Genomic DNA, 27084 nt, shown 5'->3' with positions numbered 1-27084 from the left:
TGTGCTACGGCTGTTCCTTTACGGACATACAATTGTGGTTACAGTGTCAAACATTGTGTCCACAGGTGGGGACATGTATCTGAGCCGTCCTGCCCGTTGTACATATCCGCCATGCTTGCACAATGGCCGACACTACGATAACCTGGCCGCCGGTCAGATACGCCTCACACAGACCCCCATTTTATGTAGCACAAAATAAATAACTTATGTCATAATATTATTATTACTAAGAGATTCCATCTTATATTATCTTCTTACAAGTCATATACTAGAATATGGTGGCTTTAAAATATATATATATATATATATATATATATATATATATATATATAGTATTGTATACACAATGTCATTGCTGGCCTTTATTCCTATAATATCATTACCTACACCACGTCAGGCTGTGAGGCCCAGGCCCCCCGGAGCTACCAGCCTCGCCTCCTCCTCCCGGCACCGGGGACTCTCAGGCCGCCTATGCCGCCTACAAAGCCGGATACAGCAATCACGCCAGGCCGGGGATTCCGAGGTGGAAGCAGGCCGGAGCTTGAGGCGGGGAATCCCGCGTTGTGGGAGGACGGAGCTGACGTGAGGCTGGCTCTCCATCATGACTACCAGGGTAAACAGAGTAGTGAGCATGTGCTGCTGTATATACAGACATGATGGGACTCGTAGTATCGGCCATTTTGTTGGGAGTAGTGGATGAATGGTGTGATAAACCTCTCCATACGTTTCATTACCTAGCTTTGTAGTTGTAATGCATTGATATCATGTATCATAGATATGAGTTGCACAAGTTTCCCCACCTGGGAAAGCTGAGTTTCCATACTTTTAACTGTTCACTCAGCTTTCCTAGTATCCTGAATAGCAAAGATGCCTAATAGTGAAATACCCCATATTGCTGCTTCACAACAACTCGTGTAGGAAACATATTGGCAGTCATAAGGGTTGTCACTCACCTTTTCTAGTTCCCTGAAAGGCAGAGATGTCTGGTAGTGCTGTATTCAGTAATGATATACCCCACCTTACTATAGAGGTTTACTATGCAGGACACTGCGATAACCCTTGTGGGAGCCATAATGGCGGTCACACAGCTTTTCTGGTTCCCCGAATGGCAGAGATCCCTGGTAGTGCTGTATTCAGTAATGATATACGCTATCACTACCTTACTACAGAGGTTTACTATGCAGGACACTGCGATAACCCTTGTGGGAGCCATAATGGCGGTCACACAGCTTTTCTGGTTCCCTGAATGGCAGAGATGCCTGGTAGTGCTGTATTCAGTAATGATATACGCTATCACTACCTTACTACAGAGGTTTACTATGCAGGACACTGCGATAATCCTCGTGGAAGCCGTAATGGTGATCATCCAGCTTTCCCAGGTGCAGAAAACTTGACTTGATATCCAGTAGCTGCACTCACTGGAGACTATGGTTATAAATGGCGGTGTACTAGATAGCGGACACATAACTCTGTAAAGCTGTATCACCCTATATGTACAGTGGTCAGGCACCATTGCTGAGAGGAGAGACAGATAGTACAGTAAGAGTACTGGAGGTATGGATGACAACAACATGGTGATATTATGCACTGCTGTGTATACCATCTGGTTTTAGCATCCATCTAGTGTAAGGAAATGTGGCTAGTATATCAACATGTGGCGGTACATTTATCCTGCCCTGTGGCCCCATCCAAAGAGTCACCAAAAGTGCAGCCATGGCTCCGGTTTGTGGATCTGTGATGTCACCGGTGTAATGAAGGCTTGTCCGCATTCTCTAGATGCCTGACATGATGTCATATTCCTGGAGGATTAACGCTGCATTCTTGTTGTGTCACAATCCTCAGTAATACAGACAGCCCCAGGCTCCTAGAGCAATGTACATCTAATTGTTACCATGTGTCCATTGTGCCACCATAACATCTATATAATGCCTCTATAATGTGCCCCTATAACAGTGACAATAACAGTACCCCACAGTCCTCAGAGCCCCCCCATAATTGTATACAGTGCTGCAATCTGGCTGCATTGGGCTGCCCCATCCCGTCTATGTCAGATCCTGCTGAGCCATCTGTGTGATATGATTATAATCTGCCTCACAAAGCAGATATGGAGTGAGTTGTTTACCAGAGTGCGGTATAAGGAAGACTTACATGACAGTACAATGTAGTGCACTGCGGCCTGGAGATAAAGCTCTGCTGACAATGAAGATGTCTCTATAATGCATCAGGAGATGCACAGACCCCTGACACTTCCATGATGCGAGGGAACCTATATGGAAATATTCTACTTTTCTTTTGTTAATCAGATCCTAGTTTTGTATCAAAGTGTGAATTCACCATTATAATGACCTCCTGTTCCGATAACGTTTTCAGACGTGGGTGGCGTGGGAGCTGTGCTGTTCCTGGGGGATCCATAGGCATCTCATATTTAGGTAGTCATGATGGATGCCCTATCAGCAGTTTCCCTCAACTTGTGGTTCTCCAGCTGTTCCAAACTACAGCTCCCTTCATGCCCCACATGATGGAAATTGTAGTTTTGCAACAGCCGGAGAGCCACAAGTTGTGTGTGTGTGTGTGTGTGTGGGGGGGGGGGGCACTGACATACAGAAGAGATGTAACCTCCATATTGTACATACACAGTTGTCACCAGGTGGAAGGTAGCTTTTGCAGCAGGACATCAAATTGTCAAATTAAAGGGGTTCTCCACTTTGAGCGTTCGCATTAGAAGGGCCCCTTGACTCCCAGCGATCAAAAAACCTGGTGGGAAATATTCACTTTCACTGCAGTGCCACCACATAGGAAATGTGTTTCTCAGAAAATAAGGCAGGGTCTTATTAATAATATTATTATTATTATTATTATTATTATTATTATTATTATTATTATTATTGATAATAATAATAATAACTTGTATAGCGCACACAGATTCCGCAGCACTTTACATAGTTTTTGCCAATGGGTCTTATATTATTTTTTTCTCCTAAAAGGGCTAGAGCTTAGTTTTGGGGTACGTCTTATTTTTCCTCTATAGAACAAAAATACCCTTCTTGTACTTCACAGATTACTTTTTTCTTTTTGAACTTATGTTTGAACTGAAGCTAGGGCTTATTTTCAGGGTAGGACTTATATTTGGAGAAACAGGGTATTACACAGTGTCCATTCACATCTGTAGGGTGTCTATATACTGCAGGACAGGACAGGTTCTCCAGAGCCAGAGATGCTATTAATAACATATCCCCACTCCGGCTGAGAGATGAAACAAGATTCCCCTCTAAACTGTCAGGCCCCGTTCACACCTTCTTTTTCACGTGAGTTTAGTGATTCACACTACAGTCATGAGACTGCATACTAAAACATGATATATCAGTATATGTTAGTAGCACTGTGTTACTCACATATACTGCTCAGCAGTAATGTAATGGACTTTCCAGTGAATAGTTTCAGTAAAAAAAACTTTGGTTTTTAATGGACTTTCCCTCTTCCATTTGCTTTGGCTCAGCAGTCTTGTTATTCCTATAGGTGAGACTAGAGAAGTATAATCTCCGAGACAGACAACAGTCAATGGAAAGAAATCTTCATGGGCCGCGCAAAATATCAGGAAGAGTAATTGATACATAAAGTGAGTATCTACAGCCCCCTATTGGTAAAATAGGGAACTACATAATCAAGCACATAACAGTACACAGGAGCATGTACTAGAGCTTCCTTATATGGCTTTCCAGCTGTTTCAAAACTACAACTCCCATCATGCCCACCAGGGGCATGATGGGAGTTGTAGTCGTGCAACAGCTGAAGAGCCACAGGTAAGGAAGCTCTGCTGTAATGTAATATGATAGGCAGAGTTAGACACTATGTACATACACATGTACATACGCTATATCAGGGATGGGGAACCTCCGGCCCTCCAGCTGTTGCAAAACTATTTTGGCTGTCCATGCATTATGGGAATTGTAGTTTTGCAACAGCTAGAGGGCTGAAAGTTCCCCATCCTTGCGCAATATAAACAAGTAAATTGAGGCTACATATAACAAATACGTTTTAATTCTCATTATCACTACTACAGCATACACCCCAGTGTGAACCCAGCCTTTACAATGTAAAGACCAAGGCGTCAAATTTCATCCCATCTGATCATGTGTAGCAAAATATCAATAAAAAATATTTCTGACCTTTTTCTCTTGGTAGACATTACCTGCTAAAAGATGCTAATGGGACATCAGTGCAAAGAAATGGTCAAAGTGCTAAAGGTGCGAGATCCTCAGTATTGCAGGGGTAGGTTTACATAAGGCAGATCTTGCTGCGGATTCTGCAGTGGCCTCTCAGCAGGAGAGAGAAGATACAATCTGCTATGTTGCGGAGCTGACAACGTGCAAATTTTTTCTCTATGTATATTGTGATGTAAACCACTGCAGATTTGTGGCGCATCCGCAGTGATTTTCACATAGAACTTATTCATATGTATTTCGGAGCAGTACATGTCCATTCTTTGCTCTTATTATTAAAGGGGTTATCCAGGCTTAGGCCGCATTCACACGTTCTGTGTTCTGTACGGAACATAGACGTGGAATGCATATAAGGGACTTGCCCTCCGCCCGGGCAGCCAGGGCTGTGGAGTCGGTAAGCCGCAGCTCCGACTCCAACTCCGATTCTGACTCCTGAATTTTATCAGGACCAACTCCGACTCCTGAATTTTATGAGGACCGACTCCCGACTCCGACTCCTGCTCCTTCATAAATGGCCGGTCATATACCAGGGGAGTTATTTATCACACTGGCTCAGCAGCTTCTCCCTAATGTCCTACATGATCCTGGAGCGACTTCTGAGGGAATAAGGAAACATATAAAGCAGCTTCTCCTGTGTGTGCAGTGGATGCAGCCAGTCTCCAGCCTCCATATCCTGAATAACTCAGAACTAGACTAGATGGAGCAGGTGGTCTTTTCCTGCTGACAATCCTCTATGTTTCTAACAAAATATTCACCATACACACAGAAATACTGCTAACAATGCCAGATCACTGTAATATAGAGGTCAGACATAGTGATATAGAGAGGGGTCACACATAATGATATAGAGAGGGGTCAAACATAGTTATATAGAGGTCACACAGTGATATAGAGGTCACACAATGATATAGAAGGTCACTGTGGGGGCACGCAATAGCATGCACACACACACAGCCTGCTGCAGCTATAGCACACACAAACACAGCCTGCTGCAGCCATAGTAAACACACACACAGCTTGCTGCAGCCATAGCGCACACCTCACACACACACACACACAGTCTGCTGCAGCCATAGCACACACACACACAGCCTGCTGAAGCCATAGCACACACACACACACACACACACACACACAGCCTGCTGCAGCCATAGCACACACACACAGCCTGCTGCAGCCATAGCACACATACACACAGCTTGCTGCAGCCATAGCACACACACACAGCCTGCTGCAGCCATAGCACACATACACAGCCTGCTGCAGCCATAGCACACACACACAGCCTGCTGCAGCCATAGCACACATACACAGCCTGCTGTATTCATAGCATAGCATAACACACAATCTTCTCCCAGAGAGAAAATACCACACTGAGGACAGAGGTTACAGCTACACTACTTATGTCTTCTCCTCCTCCTCCTCCTCTATATTACACAGGATATCTTCATATTACACTGCTGCTCATACACAATCATCCAGCATCCAGGAAGAGAACAGCACAGATCTCCCCCCACACAATGGACTCATCCAGCTCAGAAACAAACTGCCAAATAGTGACCGACAACTTTTCCATGACCCCCCTTATGTAATAGGGACAGTGTCCTATTACTGGTATATTCCGCAACCACCCTTATGTAATAGGGACAGTGTCCTATTACTGATATATTCCCCGACCCCCCTTATGTAATAGGGCCAGTGTCCTATTACTGATATATTCCCCGACCACCCTTATGTAATAGGGCCAGTGTCCTATTACTGATATATTCCCCGACCACCCTTATGTAATAGGGACAGTGTCCTATTACTGATATATTCCCCGACCACCCTTATGTAATAGGGACAGTGTCCTATTACTGGTATATTCCCGACCACCCTTATGTAATAGGGCCAGTGTCCTATAACTGATATATTCCCTGACCACCCTTATGTAATAGGGCCAGTGTCCTATTAGAATGTTGCTAATAATATATATTCAAGACTCAAAACTTGTAAAATTTATATCAAAATTCAATTCTACATTTTTTTAAGATTTTTTGAAAGCTGGAGGTGGTACATTTCTTTCTCCAACTCCGACTCTGACTCCAGCCAAAGCTAGCTCGGACTCCAGCCAAAACTAGCTCCGACTCCACGACTCCGACTCCACAGCCCTGCGGGCAGCATCTGTGACAAGATGCTGGGTGCGGGGGAACTGTATTTGTATGCGCCGCGCGGCTGATTCATAACAGCACGGTGCATATGAATATAGCGCGGTGCATATGAACGTGTGAATACGGCCTTAGGAAAAAAAAAATAACATGCAGCTCACTTGCATTGAATGGAGTGAGGAGTTAAATTGTAATACCACACACAACCAGTGGTAGTGCTGTTTTTGAAAGACAATACCTGTGTTTTTTCTAATCCTGTAGAAAATAACAAAAAAAAAAAAATCCTTTTGCTAATCCTAATTTAAGTCGCCACTGCTTAAATTCGAATCAATGGGAGCACTAAAAAAGCACATGTCAAATATGAACAAGATGGATGTAGACAAATGGATGGCTTCCAAAGGTGCTCATACCCTTCAGGATCCAAGAAAAGTCTGTTGGACTCAGCTTTTTGGATCCTGAAGGGTACAAGCCATCCATTTGTCTACTTCCCTTCTGTTGATCTACTTACAGGCCCAAGGAGGGTGTTCCGGAGGGTGGTGGCAGCTCCCCATCTACTTTTACACTGAATTTTGACTGATCCAGGTGAGCAATACAGAGCTGCCTTGTTTCTTAATAAGTTTTTAAAGGATCTAACCCCACATCCAAGCGACCCTGCTTTATTTTTTTGTTTTACGCGTCAAATATGCACACACACAAAAATGACTCACTATAAGCATTATTGAAAAAAAATGCTAAGGCTATGTACACACTGCCCTTGGTGCTTATGTTTTCAAGATGTAGTGTTTCAATTCACTTTTATTTTCTGGACATTTTGCTTCTATTTTACATTGTTGGAATCTGGCTTAAGAGCTAAAAGCTTGTCTTAAAATCATTTCTCTACATTATGTTTGTTTCAAGAAAAGCTAATTGACCACCGTCTTGGCTTGCACTACATTGCTCATAGAAGTTGTCATTCAGCTTGCTGAGAGACCTCTGTGATTTATACTGAGATTGTGGGAGAAAACTGTTGATGCATAACGGGACAGATTTTCCATTCAGTAGTATGGAAAAGCTGGGTGACAAACCCTGCTGGGTCTGCTGGCTGCACTGGTTGTCAGAGTCTTTCCAGACCATTATCACCATTTCGCCAATCATAGGATGTAATGTATTTGTCTTGCTTATGGTGCGTTTACACAGAGAGATTTATCTGACAGATTTTGGAAGCCAAAGCCAGGAATGGATTTGAAAAGAGGAAAAATCTCAGGCTTTCCTTTATGACCCATTCTCTGTTTATAGTCTGTTCCTGGCTTTGGCTTCAAAGATCTGTCAGATAAATCTGTCTGTGTAAACGCAGCATTATTTCATGCCATTACTCACCATTTCCATTGAACATGTATGGACATGTGCTTACACTCTGGTGTTAGATTTTGACAGGCTATAACAACAAAATTAGGGAGTTCAGGCACTGAATATTTAGACTTAGAACAGGCTAGGGATGCACCCTAATCTCCTTTAATAATATACTATGAGGACAAGAAAGAGAAAAAAAAAGCACAAAAAAAGATATTGGTCCTTTCTTTTTCTTTTGTGTTTATGAGATTCTGACAGGTGTCATGGTGATTCTTATACACTAGATGGTGCTGTTGTTCTAAATTATTTTTCACCTTCTATTACCCCTGCACCATAAACCCGGAGATGTATTATAATGGCTCCAGGCGTGTGTATAATAATGTATTCTCAAGGTAAACTGCTTCTCTGACTGTCAATATCACGGGTATCCTGAGAGTCGAGGCCATGATTATGTACTCACCCGGGATGCTTACATTCTTGTGCTGAGACAAGGATTAGGATGACAGGGAAAGCATGCACCCCCTGGTGGTCAACATGGGAAACAAGCCTGGAATGACATTGCCTGTGGCCTTGTTTGTCTTGTTTTCCTGTTTAAAGGATAGATCTTATTTTTCTGAATTTTTATTAACACATGAATTGCGTTTTGCTTTTGTTTGACTTCTAACTCCCACGTCATATTTTTAACTAGGAAATTATGACAGTGACCAGTTAATCCCAATGAACCTTCATCTGACCAATCATTTCCCTAACAGGGGGTTTCTCCGTTCAGGCTCATAGATGGATCCCGGGCCATCCAATGTCACCCATATGCCCTAATAGGTTGTGTTCTGTAAGCTATTAATTAGGTTATGTAACTTTATTATGTAATTGGGTTATGTTTTGTATGTTATACCTTATTGGATTTATGACTATAACAATATATATGTATATATGGTATATTTAGCCATGGGATTTCCGTGGGCAAGATGGTGACAGGACACTTCAAGACACATGTAGCCCTACGACAGGCATACTAGCCTTTGACGTCTTTAGGCCTCAGGCAGCAGGCAGATAGGAGTCCTATCTATAGAGAGGGTAATCTATCCTCAGGGGGGCTCCCCTATCTACCAAGTGTTTAATTATGTACATGGGGCAATCTACCTGCAAGGGGCAGTTAACTTGATATCCTAGAGACATATCAAGAGGGTAGGTAAATTACATGCAGGGGGGAACTAACTATAGTGGGAGGTGAACTATCTTTAGATGGTTCCTTTTTTAGAGGGGGTAAACTATATACAGTGGGGGGGGGGGATAACTTACAGGGGGTCCTACCTACAGTGAGCAAAATATCTTCACAGGGATCCCACATACAGGAGGGGTAGACTTCCTATGGGGGGGGGGGTGCAAACTACTGTCAGGAATGTCGTATCTACTAGGGGCAATCTATCTTTAGGAAGGTCTTACCTACAAGGGGCAAACTACCTTCAGGGGGTCCCACATACAGGATTTGCTCCCCCCCCCAAGACTACTTCTGGGGGGGGGGTTTGCAAATTACCATCAGTAATGCTCTACCTACAAGGGAAATCTACAATCTACCTTCAGAGGGGTCCTACCTACAAGGGGAAATCTACATTTAGGGGGGTCCTAAGTACAGGAGGCAAACTACCTTCAGGTGGTGCAAACTATCATCATATCATATCATCATCATATAGAGGGGCAAACTATATACATGGGGGTCATACCTACAAGGGAAAAAATACCTAATGGAGGATAACCACCCCATTAAAGTGCCTCAGTCAATTTTGGTAAATAAGAACTGCATACAGTAAAATGTTTTCAACCCCAATCTTATTATCCAGCATTTGTTTTTAGCACTACAGTATAACATCTCGGTATACGTATATAATTTATTTTTTTGCCTTTCTGCTTCTCTTACTTTTGCTCTCTTCCTTGCATCTTCTGATCCTCCCTCCTACCATCTGACCTGTGTCTGGACTGCACCACATGGACTATTCCAGATGCAGAGATCGAGTTGTTTGGTTCTTTTCCAAGCCCTGTGTTCAAAGATCTCCCATGGATATTATGGTAGGTGTGCTTGTAAGAGTAGATGTACTGCTGTTACTGAGAGATAGAAATGCTTAGGCTGCGGGGGGGCTTCCCGGGTGATCACTAGATCACTAGAGCAGTCGCTGCTTCTATTCCACAGTGCGACGGCAGCAGATTGTTGCTACCTTAGTCGTTTGTCTTTTAACACGTTGAAAGGCAACAACAGACAACGATCAGCCGACATCTTTCATATCCTCTATTACACGAGATGATTATTGTCCGTAACGGCCAATATCGGCCCAATACGGCTGATAATTGTTTTATTTAATAGGCCTTAACTCATATAAAATTTGTGAATAGGTGCCTACACCCTCTTTTATAGGGCACACAGGGATTCATTCCGATGTGTCAATAACCCTGCCGGAGGATAATTGTCTTCTCTATAGAGCTGTCCAGTCAGCACATTCTCTGTCGTCAATGTGTGAAAGACACCAGAGACTTTACAGCCAGGCTTGAACTCAGCCTCGGACTCCGAAATGGATAGAAAGAAGAAAGAAAAGCAGTGGTGGAAAAGACAGCTGAAATCTCCAAGGTGGGTCAGGAGGGATTGAGTGCACTTATACAGTGCCGGTGTCATAGTCTCACACAGTACATTAATGGAGAACTGACCTTGTGGACATTATGTGGGGTCTGATATACCAGTTCAGGAAGTGAAGCCTGTCCATAAACACAGGGCAGGGCTTCACACAAATTGTCTTTTGTTTTCATCAATGACACAAAATACAAGGTGTAAGGGCATGTATGGTGTTCCCTCCTGAGAGTATATAAAGGGGTATTCCACAATCTATTTGACTGACAGAGACCCTCACTGCAGTGCTCACCTGTCTTCTTTAGTCTCATAGACTTTGAATGGGGCAGCAGTGCACGTGCTTAACCACCGCTTCCTTTTTGGCAATTACTGGGGACCCTCATAATATATTTCCCCTTTAATACACCATTTATGAGTACTATCGCCCTCTCATGTTACGATTACTTATTAGTTAAGGTCCTTGTTGTGGGGTATTTTTTTTTATTTATCTTACTCTTTCCTTTTATTAAAGAAGTCTTTCCTCTTTTTTATATTGTTGCAGTCTGGAAAATGGGAACTGGAACTGGTCATTATTATGCCCCTTTTCTGCGTGGTTTAGTGTCACACAAAGCGGTGAGTTTCCGTCATCTGTCAATATTCTATAACAGGTATCTACTTCCACATCACTGTATACAGACTATTAGTCAGCTGTGTTACTGCTTTGTATTTACACTGGGGGAGATTTATCAAACATGGTGTAAAGTGAAACTGGCGCAGTTGCCCCTAGAAACCAATCAGATTCCACCTTTCATTTTTCAAAGAGTCTGTGAGGAATGAAAGGAAGAATCTGATTGGTTGCTAGGGGCAACTGAGCAGTTTCACTTTACACCATGTTTGATAAAATTCCCCATTATCTTTTGTGACACGTTAATGTTATGTGAAAGACTAGCAAGATGTAGACAAACCTAAATTTGTAACCAGTGAGGACAGTGATTATAGGGTACATGGATTGACGTTATGTAAATGCAGCCTAGGAGCAATAGTTTTTAAAGAGTACCTGTCATTAAAAATAACTTTTGACATGTCATCAGGAATGTCAGAAGTTACTAATCACAGCAGGTCTCACTGCTAAGATATAACAAGGGAGAGAGTGTGGCAGCAGCGCCACCCCCTACCCGTCTGCCTTCTGACAATGTAGTCTCATAGACTTAGGGTCCTATTCCACGGGCCGAGGAGGGCCCGATCAACGATGTAAACGAGCCGCGATCTCCTAGATCGCCGCTCGTTTACTGGGCCTATACCACGGCCCTATGATCGTTGAGCGAGGGCTGCAAGGACATCGTTACCGATGTCCTTGCAGCATCATACATTACCTGTCCAGGCTTCTTCTCCGTGCTGTCTTCATCCCCGGGTCCCACGCGCTCTATCTTCAGAATGGCCGGTCAGGTGACAGGCCACACTCGCGGCGGTCCCGGCCTGTGATTGGCTGAGCGCTTTGTCAGCTGACCGGCCATTCTGAAGATAGAGCGCTCGGGCCCCGGAGATGAAGACAGCGCGGAGAAGAAGCCTGGACAGGTAGTGTATGATGCTGCTGCTTGTCAAATCGCCGGTCGCCCGCCACGCACCGCTATTCAACTGTAGCGATGCGCGGTGGGGGAACAATGATTTTAGGTCTGGCCCTAAATGAACGATCAGCCGATGACACGATCATCGGCTGATCGTTCTCTCTATTTCACCGAACGATAATCGGCCGAATCGGGCCAAATGGAATAGGGCCCTTAGGGCCATATTACACGGCCCGATAATCTTTGTAAGTGAGCGCCAATCTGGTAGATCGGCACTCACTTACAGAGCCTATTACATGTCTCGAGAATTATGCGGAAAGGGCTGCGCAGACATTCTTAGCAATATCCACGCAGCCCATGCTTCATACGGAAAATAATAAAACATATACTTACCTGTCCAGGCTCTCCCAATGTCCTGCTGCCCCACATTTCCAGCTCACCGCTTCTAAAGCTTCTGAAGCTGTCTCTGAAGTGACAGGCCACTTAGCCAATCACTGACCAAGAAAGTACAGTGGTTTGTGATTGTCTGTCCCTTCAGAAATGGTTTCAGAAGCTTCAGCGGCAGCTGCAGGAAAAAGGCAGAAGTACACAAGGGGGCGTAGACATGTAAGTATAATGTTTAATATTGTCTTTACACTGTCATCAGCCGTTTGCCATGCATCACTATTATACGTATCTGTGTGTGGCTGGTGGCTGATTATTTTTAGACTTGCTGAAAGACAGCAGTCAGCCGATGATTGGCTCTTTGGCTGATCGTTGTTTTTGTCACACGGAGCGATATCTGCCTGAATCAGCCTGATTCTGCAGACAGTCGCTCCGTGTAACAGGGCCCTTACATTGCAAGAATTAGTCAATCAGGAGATAAAGCCAGGAAGTGGATCTCTGTCAACTCAGATGCTGTGTATAATACAAATCTGTCACAGGAGGCTGTCCAGATTGTCAGTGCATGGAGAGAGAATGTGGGAATTGTGGCTTTTTATCTGTTCTCCCTGTCACTTAAAAAACTTTTGACTATGGATGGTCCGAACCTGCTTCGGTTCGGGTTCGTACGAACCCGAACTCTCAGAAATGATTCCCGCTGTCTGCCTCCTCCGTGGAGAGGGTGGATACAGCGAGAGGACCGCCTGGAAAACTGGGATACAGCCATAGCCATAGGCTGTATCCCAGTTTTCCAGGCGGTCCTCTAGCTGTATCCACCCGCTGCACGGAGCGGGCATATAGCGGGAATCTGATGCCAAGCATTCGGGTTCATATGAACCCGAACCTCGGCAGGTTTGGACCATCCCTTCTTTTGACTCATCCTAGAGACATTTTATGGAAGAGGTCCAACAGCATCCAGAGGTATTCTTCAACACTTTATTGAGCAAGCCAACTTAGATAAACACAACAATTTGGCGATTTCGAGTATATGCTTGACAAAGACCCCAGCAGGGGTCGAAATGTCGTATTTATGTAAGCTGACTTGCTCAAAAAATGTTGAATACCTGTGAGCTTACCAGCGTGCATGCCACCACAACAGGCATTTGTGGGTCCATCGGTGCTTCCTTCCTTATCTATAATTTCTACTATTTGTTTATCTATTTCTTGATATCCTAGAGACATATCAAAAGTTTTGATCGGTCAAACACCCAGACACCCATCAATAGTTAGATAGAGCTGGGAGATTGCAGTCCCTGTAGACTTACAATGGAGACCATCTCTTTACAGGTTGACAGGTCTGTCTTAGGCATTTTGTTCCTTAAAGTGTACCTGTCGTTATAACTTTTAAAATCTAAATCAACAGTAGATGTGAAATAAAGCAAGTTTTCAATATACATTTATTATTATTTTTTTGTTGTTATCATGCTGTAAAACAAAGCTGTACTTACCAGAAATCCAGGTCCAGTCTCCTAAAGGCAGATTTTCTGACTTGTGCTGGTTGAAAAGAACAGACTAAACACAGGAATTCCAGCCAATATAGAGAGTCACGGCTCAATTTGTCCATCAATCAATGACTGCCTCCTGTGTGAGCGCTCAAATGGCCTGGGAAACACAGGACTTCCTCTTTTCTGATTCTTTGAGAAAAATGAGTCAGAAAACGTGTTTTCAATGATAACTTAAAAAACTAATGAATGTAAATTGCAAACTTGCTTGATATCACATTTAATGTTGATTTAGATTTTGAAAGTTATAACGACAGGTACACTTTAAGACCCCTTTACACCTTCAATAACTGACGGCCATACCCCCTATACATAGGAACGTTCAGCACGGCCAATCATTCCTGTGCTCTATGGGGGGAGGGGTAAGCATGCTTTCGCTCGCTTATCTCTCTCTGAACAAAGTGGTCAGCTGTGATTTTCCCTTACAGATGATCCCTATCACCACTCGTTATTGTTCAGAACGGCCCTATACACCTTAAGGCCCTATTCCACGGGCCGACAGTGGGAAGCAAATAAGCGCTGTCAGCGCTCGTTTGCTTCTCGTTCCCCACTCGCTGCCACCGCTATTCCACGTGGCAGCGAGCGGGTGAATCTGGGGAGGGCCGGGGGGAACTGCGGGGGGCTGCTCGGGTGATCGCTGATCTTCCGAGCAGCCCATAGGATATAGCGGCGGTCTGCTGCCACCGCTCCTGTTCCACGAAGCATAGGCAGAAGATCGTTGCTATATAAGTCATTTGTCTTTCAACATGTTGAAAGACAAACGACTTCAACGATCAGCCGACATGAACGACGTTGGCTGATCATTGCCTCGTATTCCACGGGACAATTATCGGCCGTAACGGCCGATATCGGCCGAATATGACGATGATCGTTCCATGGAATAAGGCATTTAGGTTCTTAGCCAAATCCACTGCAAGTCCAGTCATGTAAGGTCTAAGGTGTATGTGGACCTTTAATGCTAACAACATAAAATCTGAAAATTCCTCAAAGTTCCAACATCTGCATTTGCATTTATTTTGCAAGTGCACAAAAAGTTCTTGCCAAAGAGTGAACTGTACAGTGAGAATTGTTGTCTGAGCGGGTCTTCAAGCGGTCGGGTTATTGCCTCTCCTGTGTACGGTATTAAGGGTCTCCCTCCCGGTCAGTGCCCAGCCCTGCTCAGTCTTCTGTCCCCCTGTGTGAGGTCAGCGTAAACCTCTTTATATACATCTGGTATTAGACCTTCTACAGGGAGCGGCAGAGAGGAACGGTGCTGGGGCCGAACATCTGAGAAATAAATTATATGGATTGGGTTTCCTGTTGACCTCACTCAGAAAAATCTGGGGTTTTAGAAGTATGTTTGGAGATTAGGATCCAGTTTTTGTGAATGTCTGGGGATTTATATCCTGGATTTTAGATGCAGTGATAAGGCTTACCACTACAGTGTGATAACATGTAGGGAGAAGTCGTGACATAATGTATATATTAAAGGCAAATTGTATAGGATACATAATCTGACCCTAAATCCCTGCTTACATTAATTTCTCTCTGAAAAGGCCCTTGGGCTCTACAAGAGCACAGCAGAGCTCATCAATAGAGATGAGCGAATCTCGAGCATGCTCGGGTTCGTCTTGAGCAGTTGGGCGCAGCCCTAGGGAGTCCTGGAAAACATGGATACAGCCATGTTTATAGTAAAATTGTTTGGTGTACAGTATTAGTAAGTGTACTTACTGTACAGTATATACTGAGAGCGACTACCTGTGTACCTCACAGAGCTAAAATCAGACTCCCCTCCTCCAGGCTGTGCTGCTCTGCTCTGTGGTGAGTCTGTCCATAAGATGGCCAACATGGAGGAGCATGTGACCATGCCTTGCTCTCTAGTGTGCTCCACTGAACCTGTATATGCCTATGGTGGACACTGGGGGTGTGGCATTGTCACATGCTACTCTATGTCTGCCATCTTATGGACAGAATCACCACAGAGTAGGACAGTACAGCCTGCATGAGGAGAGCCTGTGAATATAAGGCTGAGGGAATTTGCATCATGCCTGGGTGGGTGAGGGGGGTTGGTGTGAGTATGAGGCTGAGGGAGTGTGTATTAGGCTTGGGGTGTGAATATGAGGCTGAGGGGGTATAAGTCATGCTTAGGGGGTTTAAATATGAGGCTCAGGGTGTGTGAAAATAAGATGAGGGGATGTAAATCACTGTCACGGCCGCGGCGGCATCCCGTGCTCCGGGCCGCCGCCGCCGCGACCTCTCCATGCAGCCGCCGGGGTCCATGTGCAGGGACCTGGCGCTGCTACTAGTTCGACCCCGGGGGGCGCCTTACCTCGTCCCGCTCCTGTCACCCGCTGTGCCGGCCGGCGCGCGCGTCCCCGCCTCCTAGGGCGCGCGCGCGCCGGCTGTCTCAGATTTAAAGGGGCAGTGCGCTCCTAATTGGTTTAGTGTCTATCACTCCCCTATAAGTTCCAGCCCTGCCCCCTCCCAGGTGTTGGAGCCTCTACATGCTTCCCATAGCGTTTGGCCCAGCTCCCTGTTGTTCCTGACCTCAGTCCTTGTTCCCAGTCCCTGTCCGCAGTCCTTGTCCCTAGTCCTTGCCCGCTGTCTTCCCATTGTTCCTGAGTCCTGTCCGCCACCTGCGATCACGCCTACAGACCTCTGCCTGCACTATCTCCTGCCTACTGCTCCTGCCACGCCTCGCCTGCCGTCACTAGCAACCAAGCCAGGGGTAGCGACCTGGGGGTCGCCTGCCGCTGCAAGTCCATCCCGCCTTGCGGCGTGCTCTGGTGAAAACCAGCAGCCCCTTAGACTCCGCTCCCTGGTGAGGTTAGTGCCATCGCTAGTGACGGTCCAGTGGATCCACTACTCCAGGCGTTACAGTAGGCTCCAACCATGGATCCCGGCGAGGTGCCTGATATCCGCGACATAGCCCGAGTGGTCGCCCAACAGGCTCAACAAATCCAGCAACAGTCGCAGCAGATCCGGCAACTCACTGCCGCCTTACAGCAGCATACTATAGCCCAGCGCACACCACCTCCTGCTGCTTCTTTGACACTTCGACTGGCTCTCCCAAGCAAATACGGTGGTGATCCCAAGTTGTGCAGAGGATTCCTGACTCAATGCACCATGCACATTGAACTTTTAAGTAGTCAGTTTTCCACTGAGCGCTCTCAGTGGAAGTGGCTTTCATCATCAGCCTACTGGAGAGTAGAGCTCTGGTTTGGGCCACGCCTCTCTGGGACCGAGATGACCCTGCTGCTGCTAATCTCCGAACCTTTCTGGCCGAGTTCCGCTCCGTCTTTGAGGAACCTGCCCGTGCATCTTCGGCTGAGACAGCTCTCCTCAATCTCTCTCAGGGCAGTTCCACCGTTGGCGACTACGCCATCCAGTTCCGCACCCTGGCAGCGGAATTAGACTGGAATGAGGCCGCTCTAATAGCTACCTTCAAGAAGGGCCTGTCCAGTCGGGTGAGAGACGTGCTTTCCGCCCGAGACCTACCTCCCTGAACGAACTCATCCTACTGGCCACCAGGGTCGATACTCGTTTTTCTGAGAGAGAGGAGGAGGTCTGGCATGAACGGCGACTAAGCCTGTCCCGTCGCCATCACCAGCTGGCGCCGGGCCTCCAGAATCCTGATGTTCCGGTTTCCCAGCCGACTCCGGAGATTCCTATGAAGGTGAAACGGGCTCACCTGACGCCTGATGAGAGAATTCGTCGTCTGGAGCTGAATCTCTGCCTCTACTGCGGTGGTCCGGATCACTTTCGGCTGAGATGTCCCCAACGTCCTCAAGCGTCCGGGAAACGCCAGCACCTAGGTCCGGTGGGAGAGGCCTCCCTAAGTGTGAATGCCACCTCTCCAAGGTTGTCTGTGCCAGTCTCCATCCAGACACCCACGGGACAAAATCACCAGACTACTGCCTTTTTCGATTCTGGGTCAGCAGGCAGTTTTATTGCAGCTACATTGGTCCAAGATGGCGGCTACCCGGGACCCAACTAGCCAGACCCCTGACGATCTCCTCGGTCACGGGAGAGATTCTTACCGACCATGTGCACTACCAGACCGCACCTCTAGTCCTCCAGGTGGGCACTTCACATCAGGAAAAGATCTCCTTCTACGTCCTGCCCCATTCTTCTTCCACCATCCTCCTGGGACTCCCTTGGCTGCAATTACATGCCCCTAAGCTGGACTGGAGAACCGGGGAGATTCTCAGTTGGGGTCAGGACTGTTCCAACCGATGTCTGAGGTCACCTCAGCCCAAGTACTCTATGTTGTCACCCGACCCCGCCAAGCCTCTATCCGCTAGTGACGGTCCAGTGGATCCACTACTCCAGGCGTTACAATCACATTGTGTGTGAGGCTGAAATATGACTTTTTTATTAATGGATCACAGGTCTGTGGTTCTATAAACTTGATAAATAACTGTGTAAATGATACACATATGTCCATAAAGAAGCAAGTGGACTTGTGTGTGAGATTCCTTCTCCATAGGACTGTGTGTCATTATCACATCCTGTGTGCCAGATAATTGCTAATTAATTACTTAAATGTAATGCAGTATCTTTTAAATGTTTGTGAATCAGCATATAGATAGTATATGCAGATCCGGGATCATGTGTGTACCGTCATCAGATGCACTTCCTACTTCTGTCGGTGTGAATATGTTCCTACTGATTCATGGTCATCTATGTCATCCAAATCAGATCTGTATCATGTGAGGAAACAGCAGATGTTGCATAACATCTGTAAATGTACATAGCGTCTACTAGTGAAACTGTTATTGCATTGTTATTGCTATGTTCACATATTGGGCACATAGACATGACAGGTAATCACTACTTCCCCACCCCTTCTCAAGTCAATTACCAGAATCAGTCAGTCTAGGTCATTTTCTGCAGTAAATGCAATAGACGCCAAATAGGTGGGGTCCTAACTCTGGTGTCTCCACATAATGTAGAGGGAGTTGATTGCATCTAACCACAGATAATATATGTGAGATATAGGTAAATAGAAGATGTATGAAATAGATAGATAGATAGATAGATAGATAGATAGATAGATAATTAGGACATAGATAGATAGATAGATAGATAGATAGATAATTAGGATATAGATAGATAGATAGATAAATATGAGATAAAGTTTGGTAGATAGATGACAGACACATTAACATGAATGATGAAACAAACAGGGGAGATAATAAGATATGTCAGACAACCTAGCTCCAGTGTAACCAGTCCAGACGTTTTAGACCACCTCCTCTCCAGATTCCCCTATAATTGGATTAGCTGAATCTGCATGTTTATTTTAAGACATCTCTGATAGAGGCTTGTATCCTGGTAGAACAGAGGATCAGACACAATAAAATCTAACCTGCCTATTCTTTGTTTTTCTTCTTTTATGGCAGACATTAAGGTGACAGATAGGTGTGCCCCATTCACATTACATTGTTGAACTGCTTTATTGACTTCTGTGGGTTAAAGGGGTTTTGCCACCATGGACACTTATCTTCCTATAAACAGAATAGAGAATACGTTTCTGATCGTAGGGGGTCTGAACACTGAAACCCTTGTGAACTCACAAATAGGATTCTTAAATCCCCCATATGTATGGAAAGGTCCACTTTAATTGCTCTAACTTCCTACACAGGTTTTTCAACTTTATTACACGGCCTGGGGTGCTGAGCATATGAGCACCGTTCTAGATCAGCACTTATTTACACGGCTCAGCAATCGTGCAGCCAAAACTGAATTAACAACTAATTTTTGGCGGCCCTTTTCTTTAATCAGCCATAAGCCCTATTGAATGTTGACTTTTTTCATGGGTCAAAACAACCTGAACAACTGAGGAATGAGCATTTGGCTGATCGATATTACACAGGGCAATATCGCTGCTTTCGGACCATGTCATCGACCATTACACATTAGAGTAGTGTTGTCCAAACCTGTCAATTTAGGGCTGAACTGGCTTCCTGTCCAATGTGTATGGCGACCTCATGACTCTCCTTGGAAAATTATGTCATGGAAGAGAAGGCATTTCATGTCCTTCTTTTTTTTCAGTATTTTCTGTTAAATTTTATTGTTGGAAATTAAAATAAAGAATTGATTAAAAAAAAGTATCAGGCATGTATGTCTAATCTCAATGCCCCATCCTTTGGGAGATAAGCTGTCTCTCTGCTGTATGAATTATAGAGGATATTCTCATATCACTTGGACATGCCATTACTTTATGATCAGTGGGGCCTTTGCGGCCCCTGCTTCATCCATATACAATTCACCCCATTAGTGAATGCTGAGTTAATGGGGGAAGTTCCCTGTTCAGGATCCTCATTTCTATTCTACAAAGAGTGTCTCTCCCCAGTGGAGGACCTGTCCTGACCTGTATCACACAGAAAACCCATTGATTTGAATGAACGCTAAGTAATGTTTCGTTTCTCCTGGGGTGGGGACACAGAGAACCCAGGTTATAGCTGATCACTGGGGGTCTCAACAGGACATTATGGGAACTGATTGCCTAGGGCATGGGACTCCAAACTGCGTCCCTCCAGGTGTTGCAAAACCACAATTCCCATCATGCCCGGACAGCTAAAGCTTTGGATTTGGCTGTCCAGGCATGATGGGAAATGCAGTATTGCAACAGCTGGAGGGCTAGTTTGGAGACCCATGGCCTAGGGAAATAGGGATTATCTGAAGCGAAAAACCCCATTAAAGTTTTTGGGTGAAGGGGCGTGGCGAACCGCCGATGGAGATGGCAGCCTGAGTGAGGAGCTCCGGGCATACACAGCTACATAAGAGGCCATACACCCGTTCTGAGGCAGCTGACCGGTTCCTATACATGGAGCAGAGGTACCGGGGGACCCCGAGACCACCCTTCACCCACGCCAGACCTGCTACCCGCCTGCACCCGTCCGCCCCATACCTCACTCGCGGCGCGGCCGCATCAGAGTCCCGGCGGCCTGACACGAGGCGGACGCTCCTTCAGCTCCCCTGCAGCCCGCGGTCAGACCTGGCTGGAGCCAGGGACCGGATCCCTCCTAGCCCGCCGCGGAGTCCATCGGAGGTGAGGAGAGGGGATCCGCCTGGCCCGACAGCCGAGACGGAGGGTGAGCTCCCACGTGGCGCGCGGCCATCTTGTTTTCCGGCCGGCGGAGTGCGGCCTGTAGCTGGGCCCCTTCATCTCTCCCCTACTAGCTCTGACAACGAGCTGGGAGCTCTGGACACAGGCCTGGGAACTATAGAAGGGGATAGCTGTCATCAAGCCTCTCTATCCCCCATACAACAGGCCCGACAGCGCGCTGACCCCATCACCTTAAAGGGGCAGCAGCGCATATCACAATATATGATGGCCGCCGTACAGAAAACACAGCGGGGGGAGAAGAATAAGAAGGGGGGCCAGACTCAGTCCACTAAGAATAATGGTGCCCCGTCCCGCTCTGATACCTCGCCTAGATCAGATTGGCGCACAGCAGACTCGGACTCTGAAACTTCTATCATAGGCACTATGTCCCAGCAAGGGGTCCAGGACCTGCTGTCTCAGCTCCCCACCAAACAGGACTTTAAGTCCCTGATTAATGAAGTGAAAGAGACTTTCAGGGTAGAGCTTGCAGAGGTGAGAAAGGACCTACACCATATTTCTCAGAGGGTTGACTCATTGGAAAACGACCATGATTCTACCAGAGTCTATATTGACAAATTGAGATCCACTGTTTGCACCCAGGCCCATACTCTGGATGATATGCAACGCCACATTGAAGACCTGGATAATAGAGGGCGGCGCAATAACATACGAATAAGAGGCCTCCCCGAAGCGACGCATGATGATGACCTTGTCAGTACACTAGAAGGACTCTTTAATTCCATTCTGGGTGAACCACCCACCAACAAGATTAAGTTCGACAGGGCACACAGGGCTCTCAGGCCCAAACCGACATCGGGTGCGCCCCGAGATGTTATCTGTTGCCTACATGACTATACGGTTAAAGAGGCCATCATGACTAAAGCTCGCTCTCTCCGGGATCTGGATTTCTACGGTGCATCCCTTCAACTCTTTCCTGATTTATCCTGGATAACTCTGCAGAAACGCCGCTTTCTGCGCCCTTTGCTTGCAATTCTGCGGGACTGCGACGCCTCATACAGATGGAACTTTCCTTTTGCACTCTCTGCTCGCAGGAATGGGCGTTCCGCTGTCCTGCGAACCCTGTCAGACCTCCCCAAGTTCTGTGACACCCTGGACATCCCGATTCCCAAAATATCGGAATGGACTATCGCTCCCCCTCCTCCATCACCGCCACCAGTGTGGCAAACCCAGCGACAGAAGAGAAAGCGCTCAGGATCCACTGAACCGACTCCCACTCCTGTGCAGGACATAGATCTCCCTCATGAGTAGAGACGTGGCTGTGAGCCTCGTGTCCTCCCTACCTCACAACAGCCTACCCCCTTATGGGCTATTGTAACATGGCCTACTTTTACGATAATTGATATTACCATAGCTGTGTTGCTCAGTTCTTTGTATGTTCTTTGCTTGGTCTGCTGTTGACCCACTTGGTGCTTCCTACCTCCCCCCCGATAGGGGCATAATGTTTCAACCTTTGGGTTGTTTATTTCTATATGTTATACTCTTATGGTTAATCTATTTACCCCTTTGTCCTGATATGATGTGTCAGGATGGTGAGCCATGGGCTCCTACAAATGTCCGTCTATGGTGTCTTTGTCTTGTCTGTCTGCGTTTTCTCTCCCCTCCCTTCCTTTCCCCTTCTCTCCCTATCTCCAGGGGTCCTTCGGCTGTTAACCTACATCCACATAATGGTGAGGGGAGCCCGTCCCTGTCCGCGAGCTGTCTGAACTGGGTGAGTTGTTATTTCGCTGGTCCGTGTTCACTACTCCCTCCCAATGGCTAGAATAGTGACTCTAAATGTAAAGGGCCTTAACTCCAATGTCAAACGCCGTTTGACCTTAAGGGAATTACGCAATCTAAAAGCAGACGTGGCTTTCCTACAGGAAACGCATTTTGATAACACCGCGACCTTCTCTTTTTCCCACCACTCCTATCCCATAGCTATCACTGCCTCCAGGGGCACTAAAACTGCAGGGGTAGCTATCCTTTTCTCTCGCTCCTTCCCCTTCCAGGTTTCTTCTTCATTCTCAGACCCGGGCGGGCGGTATGTCATAGTGGAAGGCACGCTGCATGGTAAACCTCTAATTTTTTGTAATATCTATGCCCCAAATAGGACCCAGATTCCCTTCCTCCGTAGGGTGTTCAATAAGTTGGCAAAATACCCCCCGGCTCCCAGAGTTATAGGGGGAGACTTTAATTTAACTTTCTCAGATCTGCTAGACAGACACTCTGTAGATAACCGAGCTGTCCCTGCAGACCAGACCAGACTTTCCACTGAATTCCGCAAACTTATCCGAAAACATAACCTATACGACCTCTGGAGGCTAGACCATCCTACGGAGAGGGAATATACGTTTTACTCCCATCCACATCGCCTACATTCTAGAATTGATTATTTCTTTGGTAATATTCCCACTGTCAGGCTCCTACAAAAGGCACATATAGACCCTATCTCCTGGTCGGATCACGGGCCAGTGGTGATCTGTCTAAAAAGCTTAATGACACCAACACGCCATTGTCATTGGCGCCTAAATGAAACCCTGCTGAAGTACCCGTTGTCCCGTGATTCGATCAAGGCCAGTATTACCTCTTACTTCCTGGACAATGGGGGCTCTGTAAACTCTGAAGCCATCCTGTGGGAGGCCCATAAGGCAGTAGTCAGAGGGCATTGTATCGCTCTGAGCTCTCGTCATAAACGAGACTCCCAGATGGCCTTTCTGGCAGCTAAGCGGGAAATTCAGACTTTGGAGCGCTCCCTAGCTGACCGCCCATCTCTGGTGGGGCTGCGGCGACTGGTGGCTGCGAGATCACGTCTGAAAGAGCTATCATTAATGAAAGTAGAGAAGCTGCTCCTCTATTCCAAGCAGCGCTTTTATGAAAAAGGCAATAAAGCCCATACTCTCCTAGCTCGCAAACTAAATGACCAAACAGCCTCCCAGTCCCCCCAGGTCCTCAGGGATTCCTCGGGCGCTCTGCGATATCATCCTGCGGATATCTCTTCCCTATTCCTCCAATTCTACTCTAAGCTATACTCGCTACCGTCTACCCTTCCCTCCGACCCTGAGGCCCGTTCCTGCCGGATTAATGAATTTCTGTCAGAATGTCAGCTCCCCTCTTTGCCAAACAATGCTATAGATGAGTTAAACGCACCTATTAGCATGGAAGAGCTGTCAGAAACACTTAAATCTCTTCCGTCGGGCCGGGCACCGGGACCGGATGGTTTTACCTATCTCTATTATAAAACCTTCTCTGCAGACCTGTCCCCCAGACTGTTATCACTTTTTAACTCTTTTCTTCAAGGGGAAGCTATACCTTCCTCCTTGTCCCACTCATTTGTCACCCTCATCCCTAAGCCAGGTAAGGACCACACAGATTGTGCCAACTACAGGCCGATCTCCCTCTTGAACTCAGACTTTAAAATCTTCACCAAAATATTGGCCACTAGACTAGGTTATTGGCTACCCTCCCTCGTGAATGCAGATCAGGTTGGGTTTGTGTCCGGCAGACAGGGTGGGGACAATACCAGACGGGCCATTGACATTATCGATGCAGTCAACCAGCAGTCAGGGAGGGCAGTGCTTCTTAGTCTGGATGCAGAAAAGGCCTTTGATCGCCTTGGCTGGCCGTTTATGTTTGAGACCCTAAAACGCTTTGGTCTTAGGGGACCCTTTCTGACTGCAATTGAGGCATTATATTCGACCCCTACTGCAGCTATTAAATTCCCCCATATGTTGTCTAGAACCTTTCCAATTCTGAATGGCACCCGACAGGGCTGCCCGCTGTCGCCCTTATTATTTGTTCTATGCATCGAGCCCCTGGCGGCGGCGGTTCGCAATTGCCCCGATATACGTGGGGTGTCGGTTAGAGGCAAGGAATTCAAAATTATGCTTTTTGCCGATGATGTCCTCCTCACCCTGTCTGACCCCGTCACGACCCTCCCTGTCTTACGCGACCTCCTCACTAGATTTGGAGTCCTATCAGGCTATAAAGTTAACACCACTAAATCAGAAGCCATGCCCTTAAATCTGCCTGCCCACCAGGTCACACATCTGCGCTCTGTATTTAAATTTAAATGGACTACATCTTCCCTTAAATATTTAGGCATTCAACTGACACCCTCGTACACTACCCTGTACTCAGCTAACTTCCCCGCTCTATTTAGGGACATCAGAACTCTCCTCTCTAAATGGACCTCCCACTTTATATCTCTCCTGGGTAGGGTCGCCTCGGTGAAAATGACCATATTGCCCAAATTGCTTTACTACTTTGAAACTCTTCCTGTAAGAGTACCTCTCTCAGAACTCAAGGCCCTTCAGAGGGATATTTTTAAATTTATCTGGTCATCAAAACGGCACCGCATACCTAAGTCGGTAATGATGAGTAGTAAGACGCAAGGCGGGCTGGCAGTTCCGAACATACTCCATTATTACTGGGCGACCCACCTGCGACAGATTCTTGCCTGGTCAAAGTACTTGGCCTACAAGAGATGGGTGGAAATTGAGAAGATCTGGCTGGCCCCATTTCACCCCAACTCATTTTTGTGGCACTCCTCCCCCCCCCCCTCCGCACATCTCAACCTACTGGGGCCTATCCGCTTTACCCTGCATATCTGGTCTGCCTGCTATTCTAAATTTGGGCTCATCTCTAAAGCCTCTCCTCTACACTCCTTTCTTCTTTTCCCTAACTTTCAGCCGAGTTTACAGTCCCATCCTGTTAAACTGTGGGGTTCGAAAAAACTTTTCCAATTCGCTGACATCGTAGACCCACTCACTCGCACTCTCCTTCCATTTGACAGGCTCGTGGACAGGGCGGAGCTACCGTCTTCAGAGGGGTTTATGTATTTGCAGATACGACATTTTATGATGTCCCGCCTGGGAACCCTCACGGTGACCAAACCCTCAGCGTTTGAACAACTGGTGAGGTGTAATACCTCCACTGCTGGATTAATTTCAGATATTTATAGTATCCTCAATTCCCCTGTGGGTGATTCCCAGGTTGGTCATGCGTATATGTCCCGTTGGGAGACGTGGTTGGGCAGGCAGCTTCCACCAGAATGCTGGAATGTGATTTGGGAAAGGGCAGCAAAATCCTCTATATGTACCACCTATAAAGAATCGCAATATAAACTGATGATGTTCTGGTACCACACGCCAGAACTGCTCAATAGGCTGAATGCTTCTATCTCCCCGACGTGCTGGAGATGCCTTGGTGCAATTGGTTCACTTTTCCATATTTTCTGGGAATGTCCTCTTATTGAGCAGTTCTGGAGGGATGTCTGTGGTATGGCCACTACAATCTTCCACACAGAGATCCCCAGAGACCCTGCTATATGTTTGCTCAATCTCTTCCCCAAAACTTTACGGAAGAAACAATCCAAATTATTACTAACCATTTTGACTGCTGCTAAATCGCTGATTGCGAGGGGATGGAAACAGGTCTCGCCCCCCTCTATGAACTGTTTTATTGCTAGAATGCAGGAACTGCGCTCCCTAGAAAAACTGACTGCCTCTCTAAACAATAAGATGGAAATGTTTGACTCAGTATGGACCATGTGGGACTCTTACCTCACCTCTCTTACGACCGCCGATGGAATACCCTAACAGTCTACTTCACCCCTTTTCCCCTCCTTCCTATGTATCTCCTGTCTTGTGATTTGTTGCTATGTGTTATCAGTGTACCTTATTTTCGAGCGGATTACCTTGTTGGATCCGCCCGTTCTTGGCTAATACTGTTTTGTAATCCTCCAGCCGTGTTTCGGCCCTGGTATTTTTACGATGGTTGCAGAAACTACATATATTCCAACTGTTACAGCCTATTGTTGCAATTGCTCTATGTCTGCATTACCTCTCTGGGCTGAGGTAAAAGCCTTACCATGTGTGTGCTTTTGTGTTTCATGGAAAAATGTCAAAATCTTTAATAAAAATTACAGTTATAAAAAAAAAAAAAAAAAAAAAAGTTTTTGGGTGAATTAGTCTTCGACAAAGAAACACCAGTATTTGTTATGCTGTATAAATTAGGGGCAGATCTGACCACTTTGACACCTACTCCTCCACCATAATAGGCTGGTGTTGTTAATATAGAGAGTAGGGAAACCCTTTAAAGAATTGCAGCTGTTCCCCTTTCTCCTGAAAAACCTCTTTTTGAGTGAATTGATTTTTCTCGAGCATCGGCATGGTACCACAACACTGCCTACTATCATGTGTGCCAATGCCAATATT

At 46.3% G+C, this 27084-nt stretch overlaps 1 protein-coding gene and 2 long non-coding RNA genes across 4 annotated transcripts in view; 2 read left to right on the top strand and 1 right to left on the bottom strand.

Moving 5' to 3' along the window:
• The window catches only part of ACBD4 (acyl-CoA binding domain containing 4), a 30023-nt gene extending 29456 nt beyond the window's left edge, over positions 1–567 (bottom strand). Inside the window, exon 1 of one of the 2 annotated variants that reach the window (XM_069952725.1) lies at positions 384–567. The gene's annotated coding sequence lies outside the window, so the exon portion shown is untranslated. The remainder of the gene's footprint in view (positions 1–383) is intronic. The other variant, XM_069952726.1, reaches the window with a different exon arrangement.
• LOC138772376 (uncharacterized) lies at positions 422–4245 on the top strand. The gene is made up of 3 exons (XR_011359756.1): positions 422–613; positions 3517–3616; positions 4183–4245. It is a non-coding gene; the product is annotated as an uncharacterized lncRNA (long non-coding RNA).
• Positions 4246–9696: 5451 nt separating this feature from the next.
• LOC138772374 (uncharacterized) lies at positions 9697–10922 on the top strand. The gene is made up of 3 exons (XR_011359755.1): positions 9697–9760; positions 10104–10313; positions 10852–10922. It is a non-coding gene; the product is annotated as an uncharacterized lncRNA (long non-coding RNA).
• The last annotated feature ends 16162 nt before the right edge of the window (positions 10923–27084 follow it).

Source organism: Dendropsophus ebraccatus, chromosome 14 (genome assembly GCF_027789765.1).
Source record: "Dendropsophus ebraccatus isolate aDenEbr1 chromosome 14, aDenEbr1.pat, whole genome shotgun sequence".
Taxonomy (NCBI): Eukaryota; Metazoa; Chordata; class Amphibia; order Anura; family Hylidae; genus Dendropsophus; species Dendropsophus ebraccatus.
This window is presented reverse-complemented; position numbering and strand designations above follow the sequence as displayed.